Source organism: Arachis ipaensis, chromosome B10 (assembly GCF_000816755.2).
Source record: "Arachis ipaensis cultivar K30076 chromosome B10, Araip1.1, whole genome shotgun sequence".
Taxonomy (NCBI): Eukaryota; Viridiplantae; Streptophyta; class Magnoliopsida; order Fabales; family Fabaceae; genus Arachis; species Arachis ipaensis.
The window spans coordinates 102,939,821-102,955,389 of NC_029794.2; the positions used below are offsets into that span (position 1 = coordinate 102,939,821).

Genomic DNA, 15,569 nt, shown 5'->3' on the forward strand with positions numbered 1-15,569 from the left:
CTCTAGTCTATATTCTTAATTTTATTTATGACATTAATTTTACAGCCATAAATATCATCCATAAATGCCTAGTCTATATAATTTATAGCAACAAGATAAAAGAAAATCCTCTATTTTCGCTTCCTTTACTACACACTCCTTGGTTAAGATTGGTGATACTTTTCAACAGTTTAAATACAGATTCGTGAAAAGACCTCCTTAGAAGAGGATAACTCTATTTACTAGTGTAATGTGTACAAGGTAAGCTAAAAAAGAGAACAACATCCTATTCCTAATCTCTAAGGCATTATTGATAGGATTTTCACCACATTTCACTACTCTTTTTGGCCTAAATTTCCTACGATCAATTTTACAACTATTGCACGCTACCAAACATCGAGAAAAGGGACTTAGCACCCAATCAAACAGCTACTCCCAAACTGCACCAGCAAAGCAATGTTCACAGCACCTGCAACCGAAAAGGCAACCACCGATTTAGACAACAAAAGCTTAAGCCTTGGCAATGAAAGAATATACACAGCAATAAAATTAAACTTAGCATACCTTGCTAATTTATCAAAACGTTTGCTCAAGGCATGCTCAATCAAGCAAACACCTTCATCAACTCACCCACATTGGTCATGTTGGAGCATATGTAACAAAAGCCCTGTAGGGCTGCTGCAAGTGCCGATTGTCTGCTTCATAATCACTCCCCAAGGAACTCCCTGAATCAATCTACAAATAGTAATCAAATTATATTGTCATTTTTACTCCGCAGCCAATAGTTATAACAGATAACGGCTACAAATAGGGTTAATATCACTAGTTGCTAATTCCTGTACATTTGACCATAATCACAAAATAGTATATGGAAGATAAGGTCAAACTCAATAAAACAAAGGAAGATGCACACAATGAAAAGAACATTCCCCATTGGATTTGTTGGGTGCGGCATTGTTGTTCAAGGTGCCAAGTAGTGCCTGCCGCTTAATTTTTCTCATCATCTTCCAATTGGTCACATACCGATCAAGTTCCCAAAGGGTTTCAGTGTCAACAGCCTCAATAACAATCTCAATCTCATCCCCACCTTGCTTTACGTTTCCATTCATCTTCCTTATGATCTGTACCACCTGATCCATTTTCTCAAGAGGCAAACTCTGCATCCCTTTCTGGCTAAACATGATTCCAGGAACTGGCCTACAATTCCTCATCAACATCATGATCTTGCTGCCTCATTGAATCCTTGAATTTCTCATGCATGGGATGATACGGCTCTTCAAACTTGGATAAAAGCAGGTTAGCCATGTTGTGCACATCATGACCAGCGGGATTATATGTTGTGCAGCTTTTAATTTTTTAGGAAGCCTTAGAAGCAAAAGTAAACTTTCTACATAACATAAATTATTTATGATCTATTCTATGAAGCAACGGGATAATTATGGTGCAGAACACACCAATTCATATATACCAAAACTGGTTTCTTTAATCTATTTACGTAGATGCTGAACTCCTAAAATTAGTTGTTAGGGAACTGAAATTCATAAAGTGATAACGGTAAACAAGGAAAGTTGTGTTCATTCACCATCACCGCCATTGAAATACACAAGCAACGAGTTCATAATGTTTTAAGGAACAGATTTTTGCAATTTCTTAAAAAGAATAAAGGAAAAAAATCATCACTTAAGCAACAAGGTACAGATTCAATTAAAAAAAAAATAAAAATCAGAGAAAGATTACAGAACATTAAATAAGACTAATGGTGCACTCCTCCTGAAAACAATCACCCAACACAATCAGAGATCAAATTTACTTGGATACAAATGCCGATTACATAGTAAATTTGGTAAATTTCCTATTTCAGCTGCCAATTAAAAGAAAGAAAAAGAAAATAAAATAAAATAAAAAGAAAGAGTTGCTTAAACAAAATAAAAATTAGATTTCAAAATAAATGAAGAAAAAATAACATAAACATAGGATTGAGAGAAACACTGCCATAATCGTGAACAGGTAGTGACTGCGGCCACAAAATCATTCACACAAATAACAGTATGAGACATCTAAAGATAATAAATTTACCTCAACAAGTGCTTGTTCAGTGAACTACTTTTTTCCCCTGCACTCGGACGTATGAATCAATTAGCCAGTCTGGGTTTATTAAGGTGTGTCACCTGATTACACAAGGTCATAAATTCTCATTTGACTATCAAAAACAAAAACAAAACTGAAAAATTTGATATAACTAATATATATTTGTAAAATGTGTTAATACTAACAATGCAATGATGCGAATAAAATAAAATATCCTTATAGTCTAAATTGACCAATATAATTCAACATGGTTCCATCCAAAAGCACTATAAATAGATGCATCAGTTTCCATTATTATTCACATCAACACTCAAAATAGAGAAACATACATCCATAACCACTTCTTATTGTACTCCTATATATACATGTTCAAGTGTTTAACGCATTAACTATAAGAAATGTCTTAAAAATACAATTGTTATATATATCATGAATACAAATCTACTACATTAGGATGACAGGAAGTATATTTATTGTGTATAACTAAAAGAAGATGTTACGAAAAGAATCCAAAATTAATTAAGATAGGTTTTTGCTATAAGATATTAAGATTTTTATTTCTTATGGGACATGTTGGATCAATTAATTCTTTATGCAAACACATTACAAAATAATAAATAAATTATTAAGTCTAACAATCCTATAGACAACAGGATTTAACTTTCAATTGATAAAGAAAGACTAATTTTGCATTATGTATCTCTCAGACTCATGTCTCACATAATTAAGATTACTTCAACGACTTACAGCAATTTCTTTTGAAATCAAAACAACATTCAAGATTGTAATAGTGTAATCAAGTAAATCAAATCAATGCATTAGACCAAAAGTTAACATTCAGAAATTTAAACTATATACGTCACAACTTTATGCTAATAGATTCAATATTGTGACTCTTAGTGCTTCCTAAGTATTAAGATTATAAATTCTACTAAGATGAAGAAGCTATTAAGAGAAGGGAAGACTTAAAAAGTGGGGAGAGAGGCATAAATCAATGGTCTCACCCGTACCAAGAGAATCAATCAGGTATCTATTTCACTCGGAAGCGTGTTGAGGCGGCGGCGGCGGCGAAAGCAGGTTACGGTGTCGTCTGAGGCGTGTTGCGGCGGCAAAGATAAGCAAACGAGAGATACAGGAGAGGGAGAGGATAAGAGAATGGCAGTGATTGGAAGAGGGGTAACAACCCTAGCAGACCAAATGCTTCTCTTCTTTGAATCTGAAATTAAAAGGAAAAAAGAAAAAAGTGTAAAAAGTAGAAATTAGAGGGATTATCTAATTATTTATTTTTTCAAAAATAAAAAAAGGGGTATATTTTGTAATTATTTTGATGATGGTTAATCATACTCCTACATAAAAATGGGAGTAAGGAATCCATAGCCTTTTCTTTTATATCAATTATTAAAGATTATTGTAACCATTTTCAACTATTTCTACTATTTATAAGAGACACATTAGGAGCATATATTCCAAGCTAACAAAAACCCATGCTGCTATAGAAGCTGGCTGGCTAATCCACCCTCGTGTTTGAGGAAAGCATATGGTTCGATACCGTGGTGGAAAGTGAACAGATAGGATGTATGGCATGAATGAGATAAAGAATTCTTCTAGAGTATGACTACCAGCTAGTGGGTGATGAGCGAATATTTTATACGCTTTTTGGCATCATTTTCATATAGTTTTTGTTATGTTTTGTTTAAGTTTTATTATATTTTCACAGGTTTTAGTGAAAATTTCATATTTTTGGATTCTACTTTGAGTTGTTGTGTTTTATGATGATTTCAGATATTTTCTGGCTAAAATTGAGGAGTTTTGGCAAAGTCTGATTCAGACACAGAGAAAGGACTACAGATGTTGTTAGGATCTAACCTCCATGCACTCGAATGAGTATTTCTGGAGCAACCGAAGTCCAAATGGCGCGCTCTCAATGGATATGGAAAGCTAATATTCAGGGCTTTTCACAAATATATAATAGTCTATACTTTGCTTTGAAAATGAAGGCTCAAAACTGGTATTCAACGCCAGCCACCAACCCCAATCCTGGCGTTCAACGCCCAAAGGGGGGTAGTGGCTGGCGTCCAAATGCCCAAAAGGGAGTCCAAGGTTGGTGTTCAACGCCCAAGAGGGGTACTAGCTCATGGATTTCACTCAAGCTCAGCCCAAATACTCACCAAGTGGACCCCAGAAGTGGATTTTCGCACTACAAGACTAGTTTATCTTATTTTCTGTAATCCTTAGTTATTAGATTAGTATATATAGAACAAGGATCACCCTTGTTCAGGACTTTATGCCATATTTTCGAATTACATTGTTCCTTTGTACAGTATGAGTCACTAACCTCCTAGGTTAATGTTAGGAGCTCTACTGATTCTTATGAATTAATAATATTACTATTCCGATCCACTTCAATCTATGCTTGATTCTATTCTAAGATGTATCTTCGTTCTTCATCCTAATGGATTGGGAATGTAACTTGACCGTCATCCCAATTCCATATGGGTTCTTGCGATTCCTTGACGGGATAGTATTGAACCACCAGCTTGATTATACATCTCTTAGACTACTAATCCACGGCTTCGTTGGGGACTTCTCGAGACATCAGTTCAGCCGAGGTGCGGGGCGATTAGGGCCTTTGTGGTATAGGCTAGATCCCAAGGAGCAGCGTTCTCTGATCTGGAAGATCTGACCTTGTCTGTAGCGTTTTGATTTGGATCACCAAGAGAATGGGCTGCTCGAGCTTCACCCCCGTTCAGATTGGATGATCGCTGACCCGGCATTTGATCTGAAGCAGAGGAGATTAATGACTGCTGACCTGGCGTTAATCACATACAACCTGCCATGGAATGAATCAATCAGAAGTTGGAGTAGATGGTGAGAAAAGTTGATCCAGAAGGAAGAAGCATCTCCGAAGCCTCAACCATTCTCCTACCATAGATTTTACACCTATCTAGTAACGTTTTATTTATTTATCTGTTTTATGTGTTTTCTCGTGACAACTATCTTTTCTATCCGCCTGACTAAGATCTGCAAGGTATCCACTACTTACTCAAACCAACAATCTCCGTGGGATCGACCCTCACTCACCTGAGGTATTACTTGGACGACCTGGTATACTTACCGGTCTATCTGTCCGAAACGTGCGGAGTCAGTTTCGTGCACTAGTGGACAACCTCAACAACTTCCAACACTATTGATGTTGTGGATCTTAGAGACTGAATCACAATATTCAATTAAAAAGTTGAAGAATATGTATCTAAATATAGAAAGCTAAAAAATAACTTCCAAAAGGGTAAAAGAGACTGGAAGCAAGCTATGAACTCCTTGCATGACGATCTCAATACAAAGGGTTCACTGGTGGAACAACTCAATAACCAAATCAATAGATTGACTAAGTATATCAAAGGCATGATTGTTAGTAGTTTTGGATCACATGTGTGTCCTCTCACCTCCCCTTTTTACCTTTCCAAGCTCCAGGAGAGGCACAGTCCAAGCCACCATCAAGGAAAAACTTGTAGTCAAGGGGTTCCTCTCAGTTGAAGGATGATCACATCAACCTTGATAACTCTAATGACGACTATTTAGTCAAATATGGGTATGGTTATTTACTTTTATTTAGATATTTTATATTATTAGTGGATTTTTAAATGGGACTTGAGTTATTTCTTCCATCAATTATTTCCAAGTAGGGATCATTAATCGAAAAATGAGTGTATAGGAATTAGAGATTAAAATCGATGACAAGGTCATCATCACTTTTTAATAATTAAGAATGACAAAGAAAAATAAAAAGATAGCCAAGCTGTCGCTATTTTTAAAAACTAAATTGGCAATTTAGTTGTTGATTTTATTATAAAAAAAAAAAAACTTTTCACTTTAAAGATAGCAACAATAAAAATAGCAACAATAATGACATATAACTAAATTTAAGGAATCAAGCTAAGAGAACCAAGGGAGCAAAGTCAACAAGAGAAATGACAATTAATCAATATAAGAAACCTTAGTTAGGGATGAGAATTAGAATTTTTATTTTTATTGCCTTCCTCAAATGTGATGGTAAATGTTTATTACTCTCACTTAGTTATCCTCTAACAATTAAAGGAAAGACAAGTGAGTACAATTAACTCTAATCCACAAGTCCTAGTCAATTCCTAGTGAAAGACTAGATGTAGTGGAGTTCAAGCTAACTAGCAACCTTCAATTACCAATCAACACTAGATTCTTACAATTCAAAAGGCTCTAATTACTTAACCCCAAAGCCAAGAATGAAAATCTACTCCATAATCATAAATGATATTTTCTCAAACACTTGGTGAGCAATAACAAAAGACATCATGAAATTGAGAAAGCAATCCAAATTAAAGCTACCCACTATTAATGATCAACAATAACAAAGCAATTAACACAATTGAAACAAGATAACCTCAATGTATTACTAGAAATTAAATCCAACAAGATCCAAAGTCATAACCCACAATAACTAAAATTGCAAGAGTGCTAAGTAAAATTAGAGAAGAGGAATTACAATTATAGTAATAAAACTGAAATTAACAAGGGTCTAATCCATGGAGTAAAGTAAAAATAAACAAAGAACACTAAAATCTAGAGAGAATGAGGCATTTTTCTCTCAAAAAGTCAAAACTATGTAAAATCTACCTAATGGAATTGTTGTCTCCAAGCTTGCTTCACCCTCAGCCTCTAATCTTCGAATCGGGCTTAAAAGTGGGCCAAAAGGAGCTCAAAAATCGCCCCAGCATGTTTCCACTAATGAGGCACGTGCCAGCATTCTGCGTATGTGGCAGTGTGGTCCGCGTACGCGGATGAAGATAAAATGAAGGATGCGTACGCGGCATCAATGATGCGTACGAATGGCTGCAGAAATCCAAAGTCTTCATTTCTTCATGATTTTCTATTCTTGCTTGCTCCTTTTTCCACCTCTTCCAATCTAACCTTGATTCTTAAGACCTGAAATCACTAAACATACATATCAAGTCATCGAATGGAATTTAAGAAAATTAAAATTAGCATTTTTGGAGGCTAAAAAGCATGTTTTTACAATTAAGTGCAATTTGGAAGGAAATCACAAAGGTATGCTATTTAAGTGACTAAATGTGAGTTTATGTGATAACATCCATTCAATTCATGCCAAAATTTATCATCAAATATGGATTCAACAGTCTCCTCCACTCTGCGCAGCCGCTGTGCCACGCCAAATCTGCGCCACAGTGCCGCGCCGTCCATCATTGTTTGTCACACACCAATCACCCACCGGCAGAAGTAGCACGTCCTCCATAGTCGATGGCACACGAGAGAGTGACTATCATGGTTATGCAACATGTGGCGTTCTTGTTGTTGTTATCGTTGTTGTTATAGGTGTTGGATGATTTTTTTTTCTAGTATTGGATGTTTCTTTCTCCTAGGTTTTAGATGTGTCTTTTTAATGTGTTTTAGATATTTTTTTTTCTTATGTTTTGGATGTTTCTTCTTTTTAGGTTTTGGATATTTTTTAATAATTGTAGACTTTTTTTTCTTAGTTTTATGTATTCTTTTTCCAATAATATTGGAGGTCTAGTTTTGTTAGGTTTTAGTTTTTTTTTTAAAGGATTTTGGACATCTCTTTTTTCTTAGATTTTGAATATTTCTTTTTTGTTACGTCTCGGATGTTTCTTTTGTTAAGTTTTGGATATTCCTTTTACAATAATTTTGGAGGTTTGTTTTCATTTAGTTTTAGATTTTTCTTTTTTTAGATTTTGGATATTTCTTTTCATTGGATTTTGGATGTTTCATATGATAATTTGAATTCACGTTCCTGCAAAGAGAGAATTAAAAAAAAAAGACTCGACAGATAATAATGGACAGTACGAATGATTCTGAGTGACAAACAATGGTGGGAGCTGCGAACTTCTGAGCGAGCGAAGGTGGTGGGCGACGCGGATTATTCTGAGCGACGAATAGTGGTGGGTTGCGTGGCGCAACTATGCAATTTTGGACCACGGTGTGTGGATTTAAAGATTTTTTTTCTCTTTGTTGAATTGTAATTCATATATTAGTTGATTTCTATTTGCTGGTGTCTTAGTTAGTTACTTAGCGAAGTTGTGTTTATAATAAAGATTAAACTTTCTTTGCATTGATTGACTGTGTCAACCAAGTAATAATTAAAACTATTGACGTTATTACTTATTAATGCAATTCTTTGTTATTGTTGAGCTTCTTTCCACAAATTTCTATTTTAACCATTTTTTTTCTAATCTCTCTCTCTCTGATAATAGATTTGCGCTCATATTTAAAAAAGTTTTATTTATGTATCAAAAAAGTTGTTATTAAATATTAATACAACAACAAAAATTATTGTATTATATATATTTAATTGATTAAGATTTTAAAAAAATTAAATATACTCAACAAAAAATAAACAACTAGTAATAATAATAATGATAATGAGAGTAATAATAATAAAAATAATTCAATTAGTCAATCACCCAAAGTCAAATCTATTTTTCAAATGTAAATGAGATTATTAGTGTTTAGTAACATTTCATAATATTTGATTGAGATAATATACATATCATTTGTTTATTTTTATTATTTTATAAAATTTAGTTTTGATCTTACATATAATAATTGTTTTCATCGAAAATTTTCTATTATGACTATTATAGAGTATCAACTTTGTAATTAAATGATAAAAAATAATTGAATAATTGTTTAATAAAAAAAAAGACATTATCTATGTAATTAAATCATTAAAAACTTAATTAATATACTTAAATTATAGATATCTAAAGAAGTTCATATCTAGAGATTAGAAAGCTCGACCATTGTTTATGACTTTTTTTTTCATGTCCCCAAAGTTTAAATTTATATTAAATGTAAAATTTGAATTTTTATTGAGGATATCAAATTACACATAAGTAAATTAGTGACTTCAAATGCAGTTTACCAGTCTCTTTCCATGTCGAAAGGAATTGGATCCAAATGAACAACTTTACATATTGCATTTAGAGACAATGTAACAACTTTTGATATTTACATGATGTATATTAAAATTCAAATTATGCTAGGTCTTTGTTTTTTACAAGGCCCAAGCCCACAAACTGAGATCCTAACTAGTGATAAGTCCAAATAATCCAAAAAAATGTTAGAGAATTCTGTACAATCTGAACGGAAAAGGAATATATACCCAAATATCCACGTAATTAGGATAACGTGTCAATGGTTACCCAATATACCCTCCTCTGTTGTTAATACTCATAAAGACATGGAATTGTTAGTCGAAGAGGTTGATAATATAAGAATATTTTAGGATGAGATTAGTGGGGGTATTATTCACTTATTTCATAATATCCACTATTCAATTCAATTTTTACTCATTTAGACATCAGAGTGTCTTTCTTATAGGTAGTAACACCCGCTTGTGTACTAGAGAAACTAAAATTCCAACATTCCATACTGATAAGTTCTTAAACATCTGAACATTTCGTATCATTTGTGGGGACCTCAAAGTCTTCATGTCATGAGTTACTGCTGATGCAAATAAGGAGAATACAAGGAATGTGGGGGATGCTGAAATCCTGCAAGTTCCCCTGCAAACACCACATTTGCATGGGATTGGTCACGAAACTTTGGAAAATGAACAAAATAATGGTGCAGCATGACAACAAAGTGTCCAACACACTAATGTCACTCAGACCATGAATATAATAATTCAAGACAGAACTATGATCCCAGAGCCTGGGCTCGCCAAGCTCATGGAAAAGCTAGGAACCTCGGGAATGATGGTTAGTAACCACCAGTAAATCTGAATGGAGTGAGTGCTGGGGTGTGGCCACAAGATGGTCAAGCTTATGCCAACGCAAGAATGATGCAGGAAATGGCGTAGAAGATCCAACAATTGGAAAGGTAGGTGCAAGATGCTCAGAGGTCATGAGCACTACGGTCCTAGCGTGCCAGAAGTCAGGAGGCACACCCTATAGGGAGGAGGAGGAGGAGGCATGACCCCGAGAGGCTGCAAGACGATCTAGAACAATTTCAAACTCTCCACCAAGACGTGAGAAATCAAACTCTTCTAGATGTCGCAGCCATAAAAGGCGTCATGATTACCAAGAGCCTGCGGTGATCAGTAGCACCCCTTTTGCAACTAGGATGTTGCGTGTTTGCTTGCTTAAGAATATTGATAAGCCAACAGATATAAAGTATGATGGCACTACGAATCCACAAGAACAACTTCCAGCTTTCGAAGCTCAAATGAACTTGGAGGGTGTTGAGGATGCTATCTGTCGCAACATTTTTCTTGTCACTCTTTTAGGCTCGGCAATCAAATGGTTCAACTAATTACCTTTCGATTCCATAATCCGCTTCTCTGATATATCTATCAAATTTCTAGCGTATTTTACCATAAGATGGGCACAAGCAAAACACCTGATTTTCCTCCTTAGTATTGAATAAAAGCCAAGAGAAACTATTTGAGAATACATGGATTGCTTCAATAAAGCATTGCTAGAGGTGAATACCTGAGTTCCTGAGGTGATTATCTTGTGCCTGTTTGCCGGTTTACAAGAAGGAGATTTCAGACGATATTTGACCTCTCTGGAAGAAATTTAACAGGTAGCATTGAAGTATATGAGGTATAAAGATGTGAGTTGGGTAGTCGCATCCAAAAGGAAGAATGTTGTCCCTCCATTGAAGGTAGAAGGGTTGATGTCTAATCCAGTGTTGCGACCCCAAGTCCCAAAGGTTGGCAAGTTTGCTAGTTACATGTCATTGAATGCTTCTATATATGAGATGTATCAACAAATTTCTCAAAGAGGTATTTTGCCTAAAGCTCGAGCAATTAATCCTCGGCCAACTTTGAATCACAACTTCTTCTATGACTACCATAAAGCACATGGGAATCAAACAGAAGATTGTTTCAACTTGAAGAATGCCCTTGAGTAGGACATTAAAGACAGAAAGTTAAGTGAGTTTGTGCACCACCTCCGTCTGTCAAGAAAGCCACAAGAAAGGATGATGAGTGGAAAGGCCACAACCACATGGCAAATCAATCTCTTCTGCAAAACAATGACACAGGTCCAGTGATAGTTAATGTGATAGTTGGAAAGAACAGGTTCCCAAAATCCGTAAATATAGTAAGGAAAGATTTGAAAATACTTACAACAAAATTTCAAAGACAAGTTTCACCAATTCCTGAAATAAAATTTATGGCTAATGATTTTAAGGGAGGTATGTCGGGAGACAACGAAGCCTTAGTGATCATTGCTAAACTCAAAAATGGGGTGTTGAAACGAATTCTTGTGGATACTAGAGCATACTCGAATTTGCTTTTCCAGAATGCATTTTATGCATTGCATTTGAAGGGCAGCCATCTAAAATCTCATTTACCTAGAGTAGTAGGCTTGGGTGACCATTCATCAAACCTGATAGCGCAATAGATTTGCTAGTAACTTTTTTGTGAAGGCAGTATGATGAGGGTAGTACAAGCTGAGTTTGTGGTATTAAGGAATTTCATGGTCTATAATGTAATTTTGGATCACAAAACCTTAAATGACATCTTGACCTTCATTTCTAATAGAATTTTGATAATGAATTTCCTGACTGATGATAATAAAGTTGCAACTTTAATGGGAGACCAAGTTGTATCCATTACTCGTCATAACACAAAGCTTAGCATAAAGAGCAAGACTAAAGAGGCTACAGGAGTGTTTCTGGTGGATTTGAATCCCTACATAGAAGGTACCAAGGCCAAGGTCGAGTGGAGAATTGGAACAATTCTAAACTAGACAAAGTATTGAAAAATACACCATGATCAACAGAGACTTACCTTTTCTAGTAATGTTGGAATTACATGAGTTCCTTAACGCAAATAGTAATTTCTTCGTCTGGGTTCCTTCGACGTGCCAGAAATTGATCCCTCAGTAAAGCTGGTAGCTCAGAGACGCCATAAGATGTCTCTTGATAGGGCTATTAAGGTGAAAAATCAAGTACAAGGTTTGTTAAATACAGGGTTTATAAGAGAGTTGACTTATTCCACTTGGTTGTCCAATGTGCTAATGGTTAAGAAGGCTAATGGAAAATGGTGTATGTGCATAGACTATATAGACTTAAACAAAGTCTGTCCCAAAAACTCTTTTTTATTACCAAACATTGATAACTTGATTGATTCATCATCAAGATATCGGTATTTAGGTTTCCTGTATGCATATTCAGGTTATAACTAAATACCGATGCACAAACCTAATGAAGAAAATACTGATTTTATTACTTCAGAGGGGACTTATTGCAGACAGACTTATCAAAGTCTTATGGCCAAAGTTTTTAAGCATTAAATTCGAAGGAACATGGAGGTGTATATTAATGACATGCTTGTAAGACTAGTTCTGATTCTGGTCTAATAGAAGATTTGAAGAAAATTTTTGGGTGTTTATGAACATTAAATGAGGCTGAATCCTGCCAAATGTTCCTTTGAATTCCAAAGAGGGAAGTTTCTTAGATTCATGATTACTCAAAGGGGTATAGAAGCAAATCCTAAAAAGTGCAAAGCTATTTTGGAGATGTCAAGTCCCCAAAATGCCAAAATATGGAGCGATTAACAGGAAGGTTAGTAGTGGTATCTTGGTTTCTCGGGTCATATGCAGAAAAGGCGTGCCCCTTTTTTTATCTCATGAAGAAAGGTAAGGAATTTGTTTGGAATGAGAGTGTGAGAAAGCATTTTTAAAATTTAAAGAAACTTAATCCTCTCCTCCAATTCTAACAAAACCCATTCTTGACAAACCGTTATATCTCTACTTGTCAATAGTAGATGATGTGATAGTTTTCGTGTTAATTATTGAAAATGAAAGTCGATAACAAAAGCCTGTATATTTTCTTAGCAAATTCCTACAAGGGACAGAAGTAAAATATACAAAGCTTGAAAATTTGGTGTTTGTTTTACTCACTTCAACTAGGAAATTAAGGCAATATTTTCAAAGTCATACGATCATTATTTGTATTGATCAGCCAATTGAAAAAATTTTACAAAAACCTGACCTGGCTGGTTGCATGGTTACTTGGTTGATTGAACTATCATAATTTGATATACAATTGGAATCTCAGCATGTCATTAAGGCACGAGCATTGGTTTAATTTCTTAGCATTGGAATTATATATTGATGGTGCCTCAAATCGTCAAGGTGAGGGTGCGAGACTTATCCTAATTAAAGGAAATTAAATGATATCCTCATTGAAGGTTCCATCAAGTACGAATTTATGATTTCTAATAACCAGACTGAATATGAGGTTGTTCTTACAGGAGTATACCTTGCAACGAATGTAGGAGCTTCCAATTTTATTCTACATAGCGACTCTCAGGTCGTGACCTCGCAGATTAATGGGGAGTAGTACCAAACTAGAGATCTCTTTATTTAATTATATTTGCAAAAAGTCAAAGAAAAAGCAAAGAATTTCAAATATTTTGGGATAAAGCATGTTCCACGAGAATAGAATATAAGGGCCAATGTGGTGTCTAAATTAGCTAGCATAATTTTATAAGGTGGTAATGAAACACTAATTCAAGAAGTATTGCAAGAATCTTTTAAAGTTTGTTGGAACCTGAGAGTAATGGTGATTAGAGAAGGTGCAGTATCTTGGATGACTTCTATCTGGGATTATTTGGAAAAGGAGTCTTGCCAAATGACCCCAATGAAGCAAGCAAGCTCAGGATGGCAGCATCACCTACACTGTTCTACATGATCAGTTGTACAAAAGAGATACATACCAATCTTTACTCAAATGCCTTGGTCCGAACTAAATAACATGTTTTAGATGAAGTCCATCAAGGGTGTTTTAGGCATTCTATGGAGAAAAAATTGTTAGCACAAAATATCTTAAGGGAAGGTTATTATTGGCCAACCCTTATTAAATATGCAATTGATTATGTAAAAAAGTGTTCAAAGTGTCAAATGCACGCCAATTACATCAAGCCCCACCACATGATCTTGTCTTTGTGATTCTGACAAGGCGATTTGATAAATAGGGAATGAATTTTTTAGGACCTTTTTCATTGGCACCAGAGCAAGTTAAATTTTTTTATCATATGGCTGTGGATTATTTTACTAAATGGATAGAAACTTCCCCTTTAGCTAAAATTACCGTTGTTTATTATGGTAAATTTGTGTGGAATCAAGTCCTAATGCCGTTTAGGATTTCCGAGACTATCATAACTGACAATGATACACATTTTTTACATGCCAAGTTCCAGAGCTATCTCAAACTCTTTGGTATCAAACAAGTATTTTGTTTAGTAATATCTCCAGTCGAATGGACAAAAAGAGGCTACTAATAAAGTAATTTTGAATGGTTTAAATAAAATGTTAGATTATGCTAAAGAATTGTAGGTAGAGGATTTGGAGCAGTTATATGGTCATACAGAACAACTCCACAATCCACAACTGGAGACACCTTTTCGATTGACTTATGGAGAAGAAGCTGTAATACTGGTGAAAATTGGAAAACCTAGCCCTCAGATCCTTCTTGAGAAATTGGTAAGTGAAGGTAAAGAAAAGGATTTTCTAGAAAAGTACGCTCTATGGCCAACCTAATAGAACAGACACTGAAGCAAAGAGCGGCCAAGAGGTATAATACTAAACTAAAGCCAAGAGATTTTAAGGAAGGAGAATTAGTTTTGCAGCAAGCTGATGTTGGCACTTCGGCATCAATTGCAAGAGGAAAGCTATCTTCTAACTGGAAAGGACCAATCGTGTTAAAGGGGTTCTAAGAAAAGGTGCGTATAAGTTGAAAACACCACAAGGAGTTGAAATGCCGAGAAAATGGCTTGTTGTCCATTTGCATAAGTATTACTCTTAGTGATTATGTAGGACACTTATTTTTCCTTTGGAAGATTTTTTAATGAGGCCCAAATTACATTTTCTTATTAATAAAATGATCAATTGTTTTTGTTCATTAAATAATTATACTTTGACAAATTATACTACTTAGCTATGAAATAAATAAGTCTTATTAAAATTCATTGTATAATAATAACAGAACTTTGGATTATCATAAAATCATTATTACATTTGTCTAGCAAAAGGATTGCATAAAAGGAAATTAAAAAGAAATAATTAAAAGTTACAAATAACTTAAGAGTAATCTACGATTTTTTCATCTTCACATAGCAGTAAGTCCCTATCATGGTAACATCTGCTTCAGGGGCCATTAATTTAAATTGATCAATCATATTCTTCTTGATCATAGCCAAGCTATTCGAAGCTACTTTCTCGATGCGAGTCTGGTCTTTTCAGATTTAAGAGACATTAGTTTCTCTTCTACAATTTCAGGGAGGTCGTGAGCCTGGCTACTTGATTTTCTGCGTCTGTTTTACCTTTCTCTAGATTTTCAACCTTGGAAGAAAGATTTTTCTGATCAATTAGCTGCTGCAAGATCGGAATCTTACTAATTTTTTTTAACATCGTAACAATATACTGCCTCTCTGAGCAACGTTCTTTGTAATCAAATAATACTCTCATTATCAGGGA

At 34.8% G+C, this 15,569-nt stretch overlaps 2 long non-coding RNA genes across 6 annotated transcripts; both read right to left on the bottom strand.

The window, feature by feature from the left end:
* LOC107624351 lies at positions 97–3,606 on the bottom strand. Of its 4 annotated transcripts, none has more exons than XR_001616852.2 (4): positions 3,072–3,606; positions 2,056–2,147; positions 544–1,260; positions 97–448 (listed from the first exon to the last, which is right to left on the bottom strand). It is a non-coding gene; the product is annotated as an uncharacterized LOC107624351 (long non-coding RNA). The 4 variants fall into 4 exon arrangements; XR_002355559.1 differs by having other exon boundaries at positions 3,078–3,605; XR_001616850.2 differs by having other exon boundaries at positions 544–714; positions 3,072–3,516.
* Positions 9,479–14,034, bottom strand: LOC107624550. Of its 2 annotated transcripts, XR_001616927.2 has the most exons (3): positions 13,645–14,034; positions 11,879–12,018; positions 9,479–11,108 (listed from the first exon to the last, which is right to left on the bottom strand). It is a non-coding gene; the product is annotated as an uncharacterized LOC107624550 (long non-coding RNA). The 2 variants fall into 2 exon arrangements; XR_002355946.1 differs by lacking the exon at positions 11,879–12,018 and having other exon boundaries at positions 13,645–14,020.